The 20,328-nt window shown below is 35.6% G+C and overlaps 1 protein-coding gene across 1 annotated transcript in view; it reads right to left on the bottom strand.

The window, feature by feature from the left end:
• The window catches only part of slc8a2b (solute carrier family 8 member 2b), an 83,655-nt gene extending 63,558 nt beyond the window's left edge, over positions 1-20,097 (bottom strand). Inside the window, 1 exon segment of the mRNA XM_043258698.1 lies at positions 19,940-20,097. The gene's annotated coding sequence lies outside the window, so the exon portion shown is untranslated.
• Positions 20,098-20,328: the final 231 nt, after the last annotated feature.

Raw genomic sequence — 20,328 nt, 5'->3', positions numbered from 1 at the left:
GTGTGTGTGTGTGTGTGTGTGTGTGTGTGTGTGTGTGTTGACGGCTGCCTCTGGCCCAAGCAAGCAGAACAAGCTGCCGGTATCGATCAAGCTCACAAACCAGACGAGAAGGAATAATTAGATAAACGCTGTGTGTGTGTGTGTGTGTGTGTTTACGTGTGCTGAAAGCGCCACAAGCGCGCGCTTCACGCTGCTCTGGATCTGATCCATCGGTGATATTCCCAGTGTTTACTGTTTATTCAGACCGGTCTCCGTGACGGCAGCGGCGCTCGGATCACTGCCGGTGCGTGAAGCCCGTACGCGATGCTCTTCAAATCCACCGGGTGATTCAAAAACACACACAAATAAGTCAAATAGTCGACAAAAAGGCTCCAGCATTGAAATAATCAAGCTGTTAATATCAGCAAATTCAATTTGTTATACAAATCTTGTGCTTCATTCACTTCCATGTAGATTAGTGCCAGTCTATCCAGGCATGTGCCTTTTACTGTATTATTAAAAACACAGTAAAATATTATTGCAATTCAAAATAACTGGTTTCTATTTGAACAAATTTTAAAATGTATTTTATTTCTGTAATGTACAGTTACAGTTGTTTTTTTATACAAAATTAATTGCATTTAATTCAAATAAAATGTAATTTATAGTTTTTATCATTTTCATTTAATTTAACAACAATAATCCTGGTTTATTAAAAAAATTACATTATAATTTGCATTACTTATTTATAATTATACTTTTATTTATAATACTGAACAAACACCTTTGTACTTAGTTAATCTGCATTCATACTCATAAATTAAAGTACTAAATATTAGTTTGCTTGACTCTTTTTGCCAGGCACGAGCACAAATCATTTTGGAGAGTAATTTTGCCTTTAAAACCACAACTCTAATGTAAAAAATATATATATATATATATATATATATATATATATATATATATATATATATATATATATATATATATATATAAATTATTTTTTTATATATATTTTTTATTAAATATTAAATTTAGTATTAACTAATATATATATATATATATATATATATATATATATATATATATATATATATATGTTTATATATATATATATACAAATTCGATTTGTTTTAAAATTTGAAAATGTTACAAAATAAAGTTTAAAATATAAAATACCAGTAAATATTACTGCACAGATATTGTTCAAAATTCTCTTTTGTAAAATATTATTGCAATTCAATATAACTGTTTTCTATTTGAATATATTTTAGAATGTAATTTATGTCTGTGATCAAAGCTGAATTTTCAGAGCCACTGCTCACGCGTCTTCAGTGTCACACGATCGTTCAGAAATCATGCTAATATGCTGATTAGCAGTGAACAGCGGTGATGTAGATGTCAGGTCTGGTGTACTGATAATGAACGCAGCGATACGAGCGACGCAGGCCCATCTTTTTCCCGCCAGTGTGTGTTTATTAAAATCATTAAGCAGCACGGCGTCTCTCTCTCTTGAGCCCGGCAGAGTCACGGGGTCGGTGGGGTCGACGCAGACATGACCTCGAGCTGCTTCATTAGCGCTAGCATTAGCAGAGCTAACGAGAATCTTCTTTCAACAGTTCACAGAGTACATCGGTACTTTCCCCTGTGCCTTGATTCATCGGTTAAAGCTTATATAGGTGAGCAGAAAGGCAACAGATAAAAATCTGATAAAAAGCTTGTGCTTGGTTTTAGGAGTGAAACAATAAAACAATAAATTCTAATATTATTGATAAAAATTACCATTAGAATTATCATATATTAATTATACGTTACTAATCAATTCATCGAATATTTAGATATTACATAACATAACAGAGAAATAGATACTAGATACATAATAAAATCAGCGTCTATATGTCTATTTTACACAGTTTTTAAGAAAAATGTTAGTAGCAACCAAGAACATCCTTCAATAATCAATAATTATTATGTAAAGTATGAACTTGCATTCAAATTGACTCAAACGGCATCATTTTCATAATATTTATTTCTAAATAAATACGCTTTATGCTAAATCATCCTCCCTGTCACATCGCTTAACATTTTTAATATAGCATTAAACATATCGTTTGTACATCAGTCGGTTAAGAGCTCAGTTAATTAGGTGTGTGTGTGTGTATATGTGTGTGTGTGTTTGCTCAAGCTGATGAAAGCTAAATCCTCTTGAGGTTCGGAGGGCTGTGTATTGATTTCTGATTGAAGAGAGTGGAATGAGGGATTCCCTTTGATTAATCTCTCTTTCTCATTTCCTGATTCCTCGGCGGCGGACACACTGAAGAGACGCAGGACGCGCGGGTCATTCAGTCTAACAGCGAGACGCATCTATCTCTCCATGACGCTCCGTCCCTCTTTTCAGACAGACCCAATGCTCAGATGGAAATACATTCATTGATATAAACAGGATTTCAGAATCTTTGATATTAGAAAGTATAAAAGATCAGCATTTATTTGAAATAGAAATATTTGCTAAATTCCTCCGAATTTGCTGCGTAATAGTTTGATTAAATTTTTGTTATAGCTGCCAAGGCAATATTTAATATTATATTCACCTAATAAATTAAATTAAATTAAATTAAATTAAATTAAAAATTAAATTTAATTTTAACTATATCTGCCTAGGCAATATTCAATATTATATTTTAAATATTCCTATAATAAATTGAATTTAATAAATAAAATTTTAGCTATAGCTGCCAAGGCAATATTCAATATTCAGTATTGCATTTTAAATATTTATCTAATAAATTAAATTAAATGCAATGTTAGCTATAGCTGCCAAGGCAATATTCAATATCATATTTAAATATTCATCTAATAAATTTAATTAAAATGTAATTTTAGACATAGCTGCCAAGGCAATGTTCAATATTACATTTAAATATTCACCTAATAAATTAAATTAAATGTCATAAATTTTTAGCTATGTGCCAAGGCAATGTATAACATTACCTTTGAATATTTGCTGCTTATTAATAGTTAGTAAGATAGTTGTTAAGTTTAGGTAAGGGGCAGGATTAGGGATGTAGAATAAGGCATTAATATGCGCTTAATAACTGCTAATGAACGTAACATAAGCAAAACATTATGCATTACTTATTGCTGCTATTATAATAGTCCATTTCAGCAGTTTCCCTAGTTTTCTTTCCAGCCGTATATATCTGGTGTAATGTTTTCATACAGCATCAAAATATCCCATGAAACAAGCTTCCATCGAGGCCAGATCCACAAGTCCTGCATAAAGTGTGAAACAACACGGCTATGGCGAAAATAAGGAAGTTTGTGGCAATCAAAAGAAACTAAATTCTATAAACGGTGTCCTGATGAAAAACAATTACCATCCAAATAGGACTGGAGACTGACACCGACGCTGAAACGAGGTCACTGATGAAACTCTGGCATGGTGCTTCTCTTTCTATTGATTTCTCCTTCTCCCCTGCAGTCGTGACCCAGCGGGAACTTCATTTCAGCAGAAATCTCCCGAGGAACAGGAGAAACCCACGACCCGTGTCCACAAGCAGCCCGCAGGGCGCATCCATTCAGACAATTGATTTCAGAAAACACCACAACCGTTTCTTCATCTTTCGAGAGAGAGAAGCAAACCAGACATATCTGAACATCGGCTCCGCTTGCTCAGACCAGACCTGGCTTGTTTAGTTCCCCTGGAGATCCGGAGGGCTAAAGACAATCTGAGTGTGGGTCCCTCGAGTCCTGTTCGGCACGATGCCTTCACTCGCTCCGTCCCGCCGGGACACGGAGATACACGACTTTGCTGATGCTCGGGATATTACACGATGTTCAACCAGCAAGCAAGCAGAGAATCCAATTTGAGATGCACTTGAAAATGCTTTACTTAAGCGCAAGAATTTCATTATTGCTTCTGGGTGAAGAAATCTTAATGTCGGGAGTTATTGTCATCCACTAAAACTGAACGAAAACTAAAAAAAGTCAATGAAAATATATCAAAATTAAATAAAAATTAAAATTTTTAGAAAATAAATATAATTTTTTTATTCATAAATATATTTTTATAAATAAATAAAATAAAATATTAGCTATAGCTGCTGCAGAGGCTTAGTTTAACTTAAAATACTACAATAAATAAATATTTTATTAAACAAATCTGTATAAAATATAGACAACTATATAGACAATTACAAAAATTATAAAAATATACATATATATATATATATATATATATATAAAAAAAATATATATATATATATATATATATATATATATATATATATATATATATATATATATATATATATATATATATATATATATATATATATTATATATATATATATATATATATGTCTGTTTTATAATTTTATATATATATATATATATATATATATATATGTCATATATATATATATATATATTTAAAAAAAGACACACTATAAAATTACTAAAGTTAAAAACTAAGTAAAAGTGAATTTAAAATGATATAATATTAACTATAATATTAACACTAAAATAATATTTCACACTATAATATAATCATATTTTACCCCTGCATCAAAGAAAATTAAGAGCATAATACGATATATTCTGCGTCAAGAAAACAAAGCACAGTTTAAGCAATATCAGTTGTTTTCTTAATATATTGTGACACAGAAATAAGCAAATCCCCCGATTATTGTAATGCAATAAAATAAATATATAACAATAACATCATATTTGATCTGCTAAACATTTATATAGCCCAAACATCGGTTTAAATTGAAGTTTGTTGTTCTCCAAAAATGCTAAACATATTTCATTCTATTGTTGCTATTTATTTTGTGGTGAAACATGAAATATGAAATGTGAGATTGACCCGTTATAAAATGCACCCACTGTGTAATATTCACATTTGGCCAAAGCGTTGAACTAACATAATAAGCCAGTGTGGTGCCGGTCTAATCATATTTCAAGCATTTTTACAACATTACAAACTTTGCTCAGCTCCAAAAACTATGAAATGAACTAGACTTTTGTTGATCGCAATCTGAAGGTCATTTTCAAAACAAGTTATTTCACATAAATCCTGAATAATATTCATAAACGGTGCTGTTAATTAAATCCTACATCTAACATTAGTATATACGATTTATATAATTAGAATTGTATAAAATATTTAATCGCAATGAGAATAAACTCAGCAGGTCTTCAGTGTTTTTATATTTTCATATTAATACTAATGTTCTAATAGTTTATCTTAAACTCCTTAAAAATATACATATTAATATAAAAAGAAAGCAAATTCAAGGCCAAAATAATCCTTTCTAACTAAAAATGCTGCATAACTAGCCGCATTAATACAAAACAGAGATTTTTGCAACAGCCCACAGCCATCTACTGACACAAAACCCCACTAATGCCTAATAAATGTGTCTGGATGAGGCAAACGTAAAAAAGAAAAGAGGCGGCACGTGAAATCTAATTTATAGTACCTTAGAGAGATCTCAGCGACAGGGTGACGTCTTCACTAAATCTTATCCCTGCTTTAACTCCGTAATGAAATAGAGAAGCGTCACATGACCGCATTCGCTTTCAATCCGGTCGATTGGCATCATGAGGAGGACAGGAGAAGAACAGCGCTCTCACACATGATATCACAGACATCACACACTAATGCACTTCTAGAAGAAAAAAGCAAGCACGGTGGATCTGATCTGAACCCTTCTGAAGCAGCATCTTAACGCGATAAATCTTCATTAGGGAGCGATTTCAAACACAAGGTCACGCATGAAGACTTGATTACCAATTGATTTCAATCCAGAGCACAAACGCGCCACGTTCAGCAACGTCCGTATTTTTTTAAACGCGCTGGTTGACGCACATTAGAGGCGAGCGCTTTACGCTTTTTTTGTTTTAAATGTGGCTTTCTTCAAAGATGAATCGGCCGGTTTCCGCAGAAGCACCAGACGAGGAAACATTGACCGCTTTGTCCGTTCACATCCTAATCCGTCTAAAGTCACCTCCAATCAATCGGCTCAGATCGATCGGTTGCCTTTAATCAGGAGCTATTGCTTGAGAACACAATAACGATAATGAACCGTAACAGACACTGAACAAACACGTTTTAATTATTACTGCCCTTCTGTTCTTTCTAATGTTATTTTTCCAAAACGAGTAACAATACAACAAAATAATACAAATCTGATTAATCACAAAATAAAAATAGACCAAAAACAAAACAATTGCACACAAACACACACACACATATATATATATATATATATATATATATATATATTTTTTTTTTTTTTTTTTTTTTTTTTCCTAAATATGCAAATATTCTTAATACATGAATCAATAAATGTTTAAATTTATTTTATTTTATTATTATTTAATAAACAAATATTATTAATACATATAATGATAGAATGATAAAAGGACAATTATTACTGCCAATTGTTTTAATCTATTCTATTTATTTTTAATATTATTTTTCTTTGTACAGTCTCCAAAACAAATAAAATAATACAAACCTGATTAATCACAAAATAGACCAAAAACAAAAAGTATATATATATATATATATATATATATATATATATATACAATTATTGCAAATATGTAATTATTCTTAATACATAAATCAATAAATGTTTAAAATGTATAATTGTTGTATTTTATTTATTATTATTAATACATATAATGATAGAATGATAAAAAGGACAGACTGATAAATAGAATTATAATCAAATAATAATAGTAAAATTACAGAGCAATAGTATGATGGAGAAAATCACATTCAATCTAATTCTTTATTCAATTCAATTTAGACAATTGGATGGATGGATGGATGGATGGATGGATGGATGGATGGATGGATGGATGGATGGATGGATGGATGGATGGATGGATGGATGGATGGATGGATGGATGGATGGATGGATGGATGATGGATGGATGGATGGATGGATGGATGGATGGATTTCTTTTCTCTTCTATTGATTGAACAGAGTCAGCTGCAGAGACAGGTGCTCATGAATGCAGAATGAAGCCACAGCTAAATACCTGTGCACTCTTTCAGTGCTTCAGCCCTGCATTATTTATTCATGTAATAATACACACAGCATTCATGAAATCAATTCATCATTCATGCCACTTCCAAGAAGGTAATTCCAGAAATGTAACAGCCGGGAGGCTCGGTGTTTGCGCGTTTCTCTGAAGGTTTACTCAGCAGTTGGCGAGTCTGTGAACCGATTACTCTATCAATCCGCAGAGCTGTGTGACAAACGCCTCTGAATCTGGCGCTTTCATTCAGAAAAGGATGCATTAAACTGATCAGTAGTGTCCTGTACAATGTTATAACAGATTTCCATTTTACATAAGTGCTGCTGGACTTTACAATCATCCTAAAAATGTGTCACAGATTCCACAAATATTGATAATGATCGGATTTAAAATACATTTTAACATATAGAAAAGTTATTTCAGAATTGCAGTAATATTTCACAATATTGCATGTTTTAATTTTTTGCATTTTGCATCGCATTGCATTTTTTTTTATGTATTTGTATCCTTGGCGAGCAGTAGAGACTGCTTTTTCAAATACTGTATCCTAAGGAAGGAAGGACTGACTCAAGCATGCAATAAACCTCAGCCGAAAAAAATCAAGACTAAAGATCTGCATTGGTAATAAACATATTGACTTCTTTACTCGGCTGACACCGAGAGCGCGAGAGTGAAGATTGAAACAAGCTTCCTTACTAACGAAGGAAGAAAACATAGCATTCGTCTTAATCAGCGCACCGCGATTTGACCATTTTATCTCTAACGCTGGTTTAAAATCTGGGTCGAGATAAAAAGCCGGCGATTTCGTAGTATGCATTACAGCATACGTTTCTTTAAAAGCAGAAAAGAGTTCACTTTCTCATCCTCGGGACATCCCGGATGTATACTAGTCAATATTTGAAGTGGATCAAAACCTTTCATCAAAGCTGTCCTAAAAGCTAAAACTAAACGTGCTCTTGACTTGGGACAACCTTAATTCGTTTTTTTGATCCACTTCAAATGTTGACTCCTGTAGATGGGCTTGTTTCTTCGCCAGGTTTGGCGAAATGCAGCATTTTGTCAGTGTCTCAGCAATGGAGTGAATGGGTGCCGTCAGAATGAGAGTCCAAACGGCATAATAATCCACAGCGCTCCGGTCCACCAGTTAACATCTCGAAGCTCAAAGCTGCGTGTTTGTAAGCGAACAAACCCATAAAGACATTTTTAACTTCAAGCCGTTATAATGCTAAAATATGAGCCTATAATTCATAATAACACTTCCTCCTCTAGTGAAAAAAACTCAGCTTTTCTTGTCCTTACGCATCAAAAATCCAACGACATATATCTTTAGAGTTGTTTTGGACTGTAAGCAGTGTTTGATCTGTGCATATTTTTCTCCTGATTCAGAGGAGACTGCTTTTTCCACTGGAGAAAGCGATATTATGGATAACGGACTGAAGTTAAAAACGATGTGACGGCACCCATTTGCTGCAGAGCATCCATTGCTGAGACACTCAAAGCAATGCTACGTTCTCGAAGGAACAAAGCAAACCATTTCATTTCTGAGTACTCTGCTCTTCGTCTGTGGATTTCCTCAGTCACTGCAATACGTCACACTTTTATTGTTGAGTACGATAAAAGCCAGACCCTGTGAAATTAAGGTTTCGTTCTGTAGTCGTAATGAAAGTTTCCCCTTGCTCACGTCTGTAGCATCACCATGAGATTATTTCAGCATAAGAGAAACTCACCGCTTTAATACGAATTAAAGATTCATTACGGATCTATTCGAGGCTCGTAATTAATTCCAGACTCAGATGCAGCAGACTGTCAAGAGTCCCGTAATTATTTGTTTTCCTCGCGTCTGTCTGTTATCAGCAGGATCCAAAACTCTAGTAAGCAATACACACGGGCGTTAATTACTCCCACCTGGTGGGAATGCTATATCTTCATAACCTTTTCCTAATGTCTGTCCCAGGTGTGTCGTTATAGATCAGGCTGGGATTAGAGAGAGAAGGCAGGTGGGGCGGGGCGTTCGCGAACGCGTGCTTTGATGCTCGGCCAATCAGGACGCAGGGGGCTCAGGAACGGCGCCATGTATCACCGCGCCCGCTGACTCGCGGAAGAAGCCAGCCGAGCCAGAAAAAGTAGTAGACGAATGTCAGCAGATCTCTCTCGCTCTCCATTCTCTCCGTCTGAGATCTCAGTGCTGGACTTGCAGAAAACAGAGTTCATTCAATTTCGCTGATTAATTGGTCCATTTTTCTTTCCTAATGTCTTTATGCATATTTTAAATGGACCTTCTGTCCGGACGCAGTGCTGGGATCAGGAATGAAACTGTTTGGGGCAAAAAACTTAGGAAACGGCTCCCAAAAAAGGTAACAAGTAAAATAAAATTATTATATTAATGCATAATCCTATTATAGATGTTTAATAAAACTGATTAATTAAATTAATATGTATATATAAGGTTAAATTTTTATTACTGCATAATGCATTAGTATCATTTATAATATTATATTACCTTTTTAATCTTTTTGGGGTTACAAAAATATAAAATATTATATTTACATGAACAAATCATATATATATATATATATATATATATATATATATATATATATATATATATATATTGTATATGTACAACAATGTAAATATATTATGTCTTGTCCAAATTATTAAACTTTTTTCCATAATTTCCACGAAATTATATTTAAAACTTATGTAGCCAAGCTCTAAAGATTCTCCTCAGACTTTAAATAAAAATGAGCAAAACTTGTCTAAAACCCACTATTGCTAAAGTGCAATTGGTCAGAATTGTTTTAAGGCGGGCTTTTTTTTTTAATCATCAGCTTTGAAAAAACTGAATGAGAAAAAACAAATCTCTAAAATAAATTAAAAACGTGATACATCAAAATCTGAAGTCAAGATTGCTGCATAATCGAATGTGAAAACAGGCTTAAAGCATGAAATGTATTCTACCCAAAGTTTATTAAGTTATGCTGATTTCACAGGCAGCAGCCAGAATGGTTCAGATGAAATTTACTGACACATATCTGACACAAATGAGCAGAATGATGTGTGTTTTACACGTTTACAAAAAAAAAAGATCTTATAAAGCTTTAAAATGCTCCTGAAATGAACTCCTGTGGGCAAATATTGGCTATTATTGAAAAAGTACATTTCTGACACTTCACTGAACACAGCGATCCGCTCCATAAATCTCTTAAGAGACTGACGGGATACAGTAGACGGATGGAGGAGTGAGTGACACGCAGAAAGACGGAGGGATGATATAAAGGGCAGACGAGGTGAGGGAGAACAGAGAGAATGAAATATGAGGAAGATAAAGAAATGACATTACCGTTCATCTCCACAGAGAGACCTTCTGGAGAAAAACAGAAGACGGATTCTTTCTCATACAGACAAAATAATAACTGATGGACATGGTCAGATAGAGAGAAAGAAAGACTGAATGCTATAGTCCAGGTGTGCGAAAAGATAGAAAAATAACACACACAAAAATCCAGGAAAGCCAAAGATGAAAGATCAGTGTACAACACGAGGGCGCGAACACAAATGAAAAACACCCTGCTAAAATTGAATTTTTTTCCAAGCACCAGACAGAAACACATTGCATTTCCAAACATTGCTTCTACAAAGATGATGAGGAGAAATATGAAAGGCCTCCTGGGAGAGAAACACAGGCCCAAGTACACTTGTATTGTTTCAAAATGTATTCCCTTTGTGCTTTCGTTTTAATATTATTACAGTGTCCCTGATTTTTATATCCTTTTCACTTTATTTACTTGATTTATATGAATGCATTACAGTAATATATATATATATATATATATATATATATATATATATATATATATATATATATATATATATATATATATATATATATATATATATATATATGCTGGACGGTTAAAAAGAACATTTCACTGCATGTCGTACCATGTATGTATGTGTATGTGACAAATAAAATTTGAATTTGAATTTGATTTATATATATATATATATATATATATATATATATATATATATATATATATATATATATAAAATTTCTTTTTTTATTATTTTATATATATGTAAATGCACACACATGTATTTTGAAAACATGTAAAATAATAAAATAATATATTTATATTATTATACATTTTATATATATTTATATATTGTAATTCCAATATATTTATTATAATATATACACATTACACAATAACGTTTTTGGATGCTATTAATCACAATTAATAATTTGACAATACTAATATATATATATATATATATATATAAAAATCGTAAAAAGTATTATACACATAATATATATATATTATATATATATTATGTGTATAATACTTTTACGATTTTTAATGTCAATGAATTGTACTTTAATTAATTAAATATAATCTAAAATTGGCTTATAACACGATGTCTATGTATTTTAAAAAGTATTTAGTTACCACTTGTACACTTGAACCCATCTTTAATACACTAGTATGCTCAAATGTACTACAATACATGAGTTTTATAAATGCAGAGATAACGTGTTAAATGCACATTTCAGTTATTGTCCCAAAAGTAGACTTTAGTTGATTCTACGTTTATCTTAAGAAGAACTATTTTTACCATGTACAAAATTACTGTGTGAAAATAAAGCAATTTAAATACAATTTTAAAGGTGTACCTTTTTAACGTGGAAATCAATGAAAGAATGATCAATAATGAATCAATATGAGCTTCAATAATCTTCTGATGCGGTGTTTGAAGTAACCTCTTCTCTGAGTAAGATGTGTGAATGATCCCACCTGAGAATCCCAGAGGATCAGAAACAAACACACACACACACACACGCTCACACAGCAGCGCAAACTCTGAATGTGTCAAAACACCATGTAATGTTTCTGTCTTTACTGGTACTCTGCAAACACACAGTGAATGTTGGACTTTGGGTTGGGTCAAAAGAAGCAGAAGTCTCGGTTTTGGGGGATCACTCTGATGTGTGTGTGTGTGTGTGTGTGTGTGTGTGTGTGTGCTCAGCTGAAGGCCTTGTTTGACAATTCAGCTGAAATTCTGTCTTTTCTTTCCTTGTCACGAGCTGTCAGGCCCGGAGAACACCAGCACGCCTCTGAACCTCTGCTCTAGCAGACTGAAAACCACAGACCGCCCGTCACCAGGATCTGTGTGTGTGTGTGTGTGTGTGTGTGTGTGAGCTCAAATCATGACTAAGCTACTGAAGTTTGTACAAAGAGAAAGTTGAGAATCATGCACACACATACACACAAAAATGCATTTTGCATCAAATTCAAGAAATAAAAATGTTATTTGAATTATTTTTTTAAATTAAAAGTGTATATACATATATATATATATATATATATATATATATATATATATATATATATATATATATATATATATATATATATATATATATATATACATATATCTTCTTACTTCTCATTATAATATATCCATCCATTCAGTAAAGTTGATATATAGAATTTATATATCATAAAAATACTCAATTTGAAGTGGAAACAGAAACATGAACATCTAATCTAATTACAATATTAAAGGATTTTTAATATATATCAGAGCTGTCATTAGTCGAGATTAATCGAGATTAATCACATCCATTTATTATGTGTATATAAATACACATACATAGAGTATATATTTTGAAAATGTTTGCATGTACAATTATATATTTATATTATTATACATTTATTAAATTATATATTATAGTTAGAATACATTTATATAATATATAAACAGCATATTTTTCTAAAATATAATCACGCATGTGTTTGTATTTATATATGTGTGTGTGTGTGTGTGTGTGTGTGTGTGTGTGTGTGTGTGTGTGTGTGTGTGTGTGTGTGTGGAATAAAAAAAAAAATCCATGTACCATGTTCAATCACATTGGAAAAACACACAAAATGTCATGGATTTTCATGTATACCTTTTAAACACACACTATAGCGACTCTGTTTGTCCTCCTGACACAAAGCTCAGCCATGAGATGAGGTCATGACCTTGATAGAGAGAGAGAGCAGGCCATGCCTTCAGCTTTATCTCTGCTCTGTCCCTCACCTGCACTTCCTGTCTGACATTGCCTTTAGTGCTACATAACCCATTTTTATTCTCCATTTTTCACTCCATTTTTTGGGTGGTGTCCTTCTCTCTCTCTCTTTCACCTGTCTGCATACCTCAGCGGGTCTGCTGTTACGGAGTGAAAGCAAATGAAAGATGCTGGGTTGGAACAGCTAACTCTTCCGTTACAGAGCAGCCTTTTCACGCGCCACCAGAGACACGTCTCCATCACAATCATAGACGCTGCTATCTCACTGTTCCAGGTGCTTGGTTATTCTGACATTTAGGAACATGCTATTTTTATCTGCTCTGTAGGTGGTTATGATTCAAACTCTGGAAATTCGGGGTCTGATGCATACAGAAATATAAGTGAATGAATCCCTAGGGCTACATAGTGTCTGTTTCAGTGTTCATTTTAAAACAAAATCAGAAATATACTGTTTTATTGTTGCATGACGCTAATGAACTTGTGAGGTTACTTTTTGGACATACAATTAATAATAATAATATTAATAATAATGATAATTAAATAAAACTCTAATCTAGGCTGCATTTCTAGATAAAAATACAGTAAAATACGTAATTTATATTATTATTTTTACAATTTAAAATAGCAGTTTTCTATTTGAATCTATGTGCAAATGTCATTTATTCCCGTGATCAAAGCTCAGTTTGTAGCATCATTACTCCAGTCTTCAGTGTCATATGATACTTCAGAAGTCATTCTAATGTGATGATTTGCTGCACAAGAAACATTTTTATTATATTAGAGGTAATAAATACGTTTATTGCCAATGCTGAAACTCTTCTGACGCCAAATGCGATAATTTGAACTCTCTTTAATGTCACTTTTGACAGTAACTCAATGCTTCCTTGCTGAAAAAATAAAATAATTTTGCATGCAGCAACTAAACCATTGAATCACCTAAAAACATAAGTAAACAAATAAATAAAAATAAAACAAATGACTATTATTATACATATATATTACTATATTATACTGAACTAAATAAGCAATGCAAATTATGAGGTTTAGTTATTGTTGTAGGCCTATAAAAACTTAACTTGACACATTTGATTGATCACATAAACATAAAAGGTACAACTAGACTCTAGAGCACTGTGCTGAACTAAAAGAGTCTCAAATCCGTCCACCCATGTAACACAGAAGAGCAGCACGAGGTTAAGCATCAAGACATCCTCAAGGTGAACGAACACGCCATATCCCCATCGCAGTCAGCCTGACTGGAACGACTCAAGGCTAATGGATCCATAACGGTGTACTTTCTTTCCCCTCCTTTTCCTTTTCTACATTTACCTCACTCCATCGCACAGAAGCAGAAAGGAGAGAGAGAGAGAGAGAGAGGTCACGCTCTTTGACTGATGTCAATCTGATGGGCTGTAAAGAGTTAAACGCACAGAGAGCTTCACAACAGAAGCGCCACACGCATTACTCTCGGCGAGGAGAGAACAAAACAAGAGAGAAAACATGTGCGGCATGCTGTTCGAGCACGTGTCCAGGTCCTGCTCTGTCATAGTGACCATATGAAAGCCTACGGGCTTTATTTTCTGACCAGCATGATGAACAATGTGTGAGTGAGAATGAGAGAGAGCAATCATCACTCTGTCCAACCTCGAGATGACCCCCGCGGCGCAGTGCTTTTATATCGCAATGGGACTTCCCACTGACTTCTATTGTTTTTTTTTTCTTCCAAAAGTTATCTTTTCTGTATACTAAAATGAAAACGATTTTTTTATAAAAAACTGAATCTCTTTATTCTAAGTAGTATGAGGAGTGCTTGGTCATGCAAAACCCACTGCCAGGAAGAGAAGTGCTCCATATGGTTTGTTATACTGTTGCCAGGGTGTTGATTATGATGGATGTTGCATATCATGCAATTTTACACAAAAATAAAGATGCTTGAGATAACCACTTATTTCCAAGACAACAACTGGAAGCTACACACTAAATAAAACATGCAATGCACTTGTCTGACTTTTTTCAAATAGCACCTAGTTTAACATATCTTTTAGTTTTTACACATGTATATTTCTGTCTATTTTACAGGGCATGGATGTATGCAATGACAGGCATAATGATATGGATGGTTGGATTTATGGATGGATAGATGAACGGATGAAATGATTGATGGATGGATGGAGCGATGGACATAATGACATATAGAATGATGGATGGATGGAGGGACGATGGATAGATGGATGGATGGATGGAAGGAATGACGGACAGACAGGTGGACGGATGGATGGATGATGGATGGAAAGATAGATATAGATATAGAGTGACATATGGATGGATGGACGGATGAATGGAATGATGGACAGACAGATGGATGGAGCGATGGACATAATGACAGAATGATATATAGAAGGATGGATGGATGGATGGATGGATGGATGGATGGATGGATGGATAGATGGATGGATGACAGATGATGGATGAAGTGATTTAAAGATAGATATACACATAAAATGACAGACATGGATGGATGGATGGATGGATGGATGAATGGAATGACAGATGGATGGATTGATGGATGTAGCGATGTACATAATGACTGAATGATATATAGAACAAAGGATGGGTAACAGATGGATCAAAGGAACAATGGATTGATGGATAGAATGATGGACAGATGGATGAATGGAATAATGAATGGACAGACAGATGACAGATGGAAGGATGGAAAGATAGAACAAAGGATGGATGACAGAAGGATAGAACGATGGATGGATTAATAGATCAAAGAATGGATGGATGGATATAACTAATGGACAGATATAAAAACAGACATAAATGACAGGACAAAAAATGAATCATGGAGTGATGACAATAGTTTAGATGAATGGATGGACAGAATGATTGACAGATGGATGGACAGAAAGAATTGCAGACAGATATAACAGGTGTTGTATACAGTGTTGTCAAGTGTGTGGTTTAACCACAGAATCGGGCTTCATTTACTCCGTCACCAAGAGATTTTGAGTCCATCTTGGCCCGCCCACCACAATGTGATGTCACTGGATGCGAAAACTGCAGAAAAATGCTATTTGGCTAGTTTTGGACACGTTTTTAATAACAATTGGACTGGTTTTGATTCGCAGACATGCTGGCAATCCTGATTTGCTTGATAGCTGCTCATTGGTCTAATTCAAAAAAGTCCATGCCCAGCTCTAAATACGGACCTCTCAGCATTAATCTACTGGACTTTATTTAATTTGAGTCCACAGAACAACCGCAGCAAAACACACAGGACTGCGCCCACCCTCTATACGCAATACTCATTAGGCTTGGCTGGTGTTGATGAAGGTATCTTGCATCCTGTGGGAGTCCAGCCCAAATCTGAATCACTAATCTCGAAAGAACCTTCCTGGCATCCTCTGGCCCGAAGCAGCATCCGTTCTGTCAAAGTTAAACATGTTTATCAGCAAGTTTTGTTCACGATCTGGAATGGCTCAGCTTTCTGCTCCCGGCTCTCTAATTTCGCAGGTCACTGCTCTGGATTATTAGCCTTCCGGACACTTCCATGAACCAGCGAATCTGTTGAGTTTGGTTGAGAAGATGAGAGTGGAAGGGGGACACATTGATCTCAGAAGAAGAGAGCGAGGAGCCCTCGTCATGACGACAGATGAATCTGCCAACTGCACGACACCTGCTCCCACGGCGACGGGCTGGTGGCCAATGAGAGCGAGTGGGTGGGCACAGCGGGGTCCTGGCTCACTGTACGCATGCATATGTATGAGTGTGTATAGTGCCTGCCGTCCCAGCAGGCCGCGAGTCTGTTCCTGTTCTTCATTCCAGCGCTGCACAAAATTACCAAACACAGGCCAGGTAATAAGGTAAAGGGACGGGATACTGCGCTGAAGAGTAGAGATTGCACAGGCATTTCTACATGCTTCGTTCCAGCGCGAATTCGTTCTATATTCTGAGGCAGCTGCAATCAATTTAATGTTCATGAATATCTAAAGAGTTTAAAAGTGGCAGTGATCATATTTGGCATAAATTGAGGGAAGGGTTGAAATATGCATAGAAATTCAAGAGCTTTCCTAGACTGTAATAATAAAAAAGGTGGGTTTTTTTTAAGTTGTAAATAAAACATTATTGGAGCGCATTTTACTAGAAAATTTAAAATGTCTTGTTTAAAGCAGTCACATTTTAATAATTGACTATAAGTGTTTATTTGTTGCATTTGCCAAAAATCTCTGAGGGAAAATGATTCAAAATAAAGTCCTACACAGTTTTTGTATATTATTCATATTTTCAACCAAAGGATTAATCGATGATTAAATGGAATTAATGAACAATGCTGGATTATATATGAAATATATAACAACAGAATGACAAACAGACAGATAGAAGATTAATGAATGAATAGAGATAGATAGATAGATAGATAGATAGATAGATAGATAGATAGTATTAGAATAGAGTGATAAAGACAGTGTTAGAATGACAGAGAGAACATCAGAAAGATAGATAGAATGAATGAATTTTTCATACATGTTAAAATTCTTAGAACAATCATTTGTACGTTCATTAGGAAATAAATATGAGGAGCGTCAGAGCAGTGGAGCTTGAAAATTTTACACTCAAGCATTCGCTTTGCTCTCATTCAGTAGGAATTGCTCCAGGGTATGTTGTCTACACATACACACACACACACGCACACACACACACACACACACACACACACACACACACACACACACACACACACACACACACACACACACTCAGAGTGTGCAGAAGAGGAATTCCTCTGTGTTTGTGTGAACACTGCAGCAGTTACTGACTTAAACTCTCACTCACGTCTCAATGCTGAACGCACACACAGAGCATTAACTAACAGCCAGCCATCGCAGTCCTGGGACATTTTTATTTGCCATAGTGTAGCCAAGCAGGAAAAAACAAGAGCATGAGGAGAGGAGAGAGAGGAGAGGAGAGGAGAGGAGGGAGAGGAGAGGATGACCGATGAGTAAATAAGATAAGAATATCAAACAGCTCAGGCACACACATCCTCTGCCTCCACGTCTGAGCATCACATGCACATCTTCAGAGAATTCAAACACTGACGTACAGGAGAAGCTCTCAGCTTGCCCTCTACCTTCATCTAACACACTGTCTTTGCATGCTCGCATGGCATGTTTTCTGAAGCATTGTAGCGAATGCATATTCAACGACTCCAGAGATGCCTCAAGATTTTCCTCAGTGCCGCACGACTCTTTCATATTAATCTATAAATCAAGAGGCAAGCAGGCGCATGTGCATGACAAGCTGCTGATTAATTAGAATTGGTTGGCTATGTTTGGAATATTAGGCTACACAAATCTGCAAGAGGATGCAAGAATCAGGGTTTTCACTGGGTTTATACTAATTGATTTCCATCGCTTTATGGTAATTTCTAGCTGACGAAATGCTGTAAGAATACCTAGAAAAACGCATTTACAATTACCTTTAAAATGTAACATTTCCCATTTAATTTTTCATGTGTGCTGTTATGCTCGGAAAACCTAAATATCATAAAATGCATAAAATTTCTCATTTAATTAGGAATTCCTAATTTAATTTAATGACTCGATTTAATGTCAGACTGCCCAAGGCGTTTTCACACAAACTTAAGAGATATACGAATACCACAATGTCAAGTTTGATACCAAAAAAAGTGTCATTCCACTGCTTTAGCTTTTTTTTATAATTGCCTATGGCGCTGTATTTCACCTTTTTAATGCCACTGCAATTTCCGCCATTTCGCTGACCTCGCTGGCACGCCCTCTCGACAAATCAGCCAACCCGACGACAGCAAAAACCCACGCGCAAAATGATTAACGGCCGCTCATTGGCTACTAAAGCGCGCCCGCTCCTGACTGACACTCACACTCACACACTCTCACTCTCTCTCTCTCTCTCTCTCTCTCTCTCTCTCTCTCTCGGCTGTTGAGTCCCGTCCCGTTCCGTGACAGAGACAGGTGCGATTTCTCACAAAGCAGAATAAACGTATGCCTGTCAGGTAACGCTGCAATTTTATGCGAGGTATTACAAAACATCGCGCGCTTAGTAAACAGTAGGCGGTATACGGCACGCTGCTATTTCATTCGAAACAAACCCTGGGCGCTCGCCTTAACGGGGAGGAGGAGAAGGGAACCTCCATCTGCAGAAAAACCGAGAAAACCCGCCTGCATGGTGCATCCCCGTCAGGTCCCGAGCAATAAAGTCCCCTTCATCACCCTGCTGACATTTAGACCGGTACACTGTTTCATAAAACGACCATATTGAGGTCGCAAAGTAAGCGTTCAGTTTATGTAACCGAACACTCACACCCATAATATGATAATAGTGTTTTTTGTGATGCATTTAAGACTATGCGATCCCCTACGTGAACTGCTTTCATAAACACTGGCATAAAAAATCGAGTGGCCGCAGACACCGAAAGAAAGCCCACATGAGCCTACACATGCAAGGCATAACCTAAAAATGAGCGACAGAATGACAGAGGTGCATCAGTTTTATATCTTAAAATCCTGCAGAAACGAAGCACGCGCTAAAAACACTTTAAGAACTCAAAAAATAATAGCAATAATTCCGCGCGTGATCTGCACCCAAAAAGCACGCGGTGCTATTTAAAGGCTACGTTTTATTTCACTACACCTGCTCTCTCCACCTCGCGCTCGTTTACTTTTCGCCCCCAGACGGAACCAAGCATCGTCCCGCTGGGACGCGCGTCTCGCACGAAGCCGCATTTTCACGTCTTGCTCGAGGGAACAGTTCGCCCGTGGGATAAGTTGTGGCGTGCTGTCGTACCTTGTATCCTAGTTTGCGGTGTTGTTCAAGGCAGGCGTGGCTGAGAAGCGCATGTTGCTGCCGCCGGCTCATTCATTGAAAGCTGCTCCGCTTGTGCTGATGCGTGTGTCTCTCTGCGGTTTGACTCTGTTGTGTTTCACTCTCTCGTGCGGTGGAAATACTCTCGAGCGCGTCCTGGGTGGGGAGGGTGGCACAGGAACGCGCAGCCAACTCAACGCGAGAGCGCGCATTGTTTCATCTGAAAGGTGACAGACTGACATGTACACTGACAAAAGTTCATCTATCTATCTATCTATCTATCTATCTATCTATCTATCTCTCTATCTGTCTGTCTATCTATCTATATATCTCTCTATCATCTATGTATCTATCTATCTATATATCTCTCT

This window comes from Puntigrus tetrazona, chromosome 15, assembly GCF_018831695.1.
Source record: "Puntigrus tetrazona isolate hp1 chromosome 15, ASM1883169v1, whole genome shotgun sequence".
Taxonomy (NCBI): Eukaryota; Metazoa; Chordata; class Actinopteri; order Cypriniformes; family Cyprinidae; genus Puntigrus; species Puntigrus tetrazona.
The sequence above is the reverse complement of the archived record's forward strand: the minus strand, read 5'-3'. Positions and strand labels throughout refer to the sequence as shown.